Source organism: Galeopterus variegatus, unplaced genomic scaffold, assembly GCF_000696425.1.
Source record: "Galeopterus variegatus unplaced genomic scaffold, G_variegatus-3.0.2 Scaffold6732, whole genome shotgun sequence".
NCBI lineage: Eukaryota > Metazoa > Chordata > Mammalia > Dermoptera > Cynocephalidae > Galeopterus > Galeopterus variegatus.
Genome location: NW_007732843.1, coordinates 11,290 through 11,913, shown reverse-complemented (window position 1 = coordinate 11,913; position 624 = coordinate 11,290).

Genomic DNA, 624 nt, shown 5'->3' with positions numbered 1-624 from the left:
TGAACACAGCAACCTAACTACCTCCCCTGGGCCTCTGCATTTGCTATTCCTTTTGAATCCAATGCGTTTCCTCTTTGGGTCTGCATGGTTAATTTCTTCTTGTCGTATATTAGTCTAGTTCAGGTCAAGGAAGCCTTCCTGGATCACCATAACTAGTGTTCCCCCACCCGGAATCTATTTACCCTATGACTTGGTTATACTTTCTTCATAGCCCCTATGACTGAGCTGCATGAAAGCACAGACTATGCTGTATTTTTTCACCATTGTATCTTTAGGAACTAACACATTCTCTGCACAAAACAGGTGTACAACAAATATTTACTGAACAAATAAATGAAGTCCCTGAGCCTATTATTGCTCCTACCCACAATACAGGGCCTGTAACCTCTCTTGAAGAGTTACCCCTTCCCCTGGAAGGTACACTATTTTCCCCTCATTTCTGAAGGATAGCTTTGCTGGGTATAGTATTCTTGGCTGGCAGTTTTTTTTTAAAGTTATTTTTAATATATCATTCTACTTTCTTCTGGCCTGGAGAGTCTGCTGTTAGTCTGATAGAGGCTGCCTTATAGGTGACTTGGTGTTTTTCTCTTGCTTCTTTTAAGATTCTGTCTTTGTCTTTGAGCC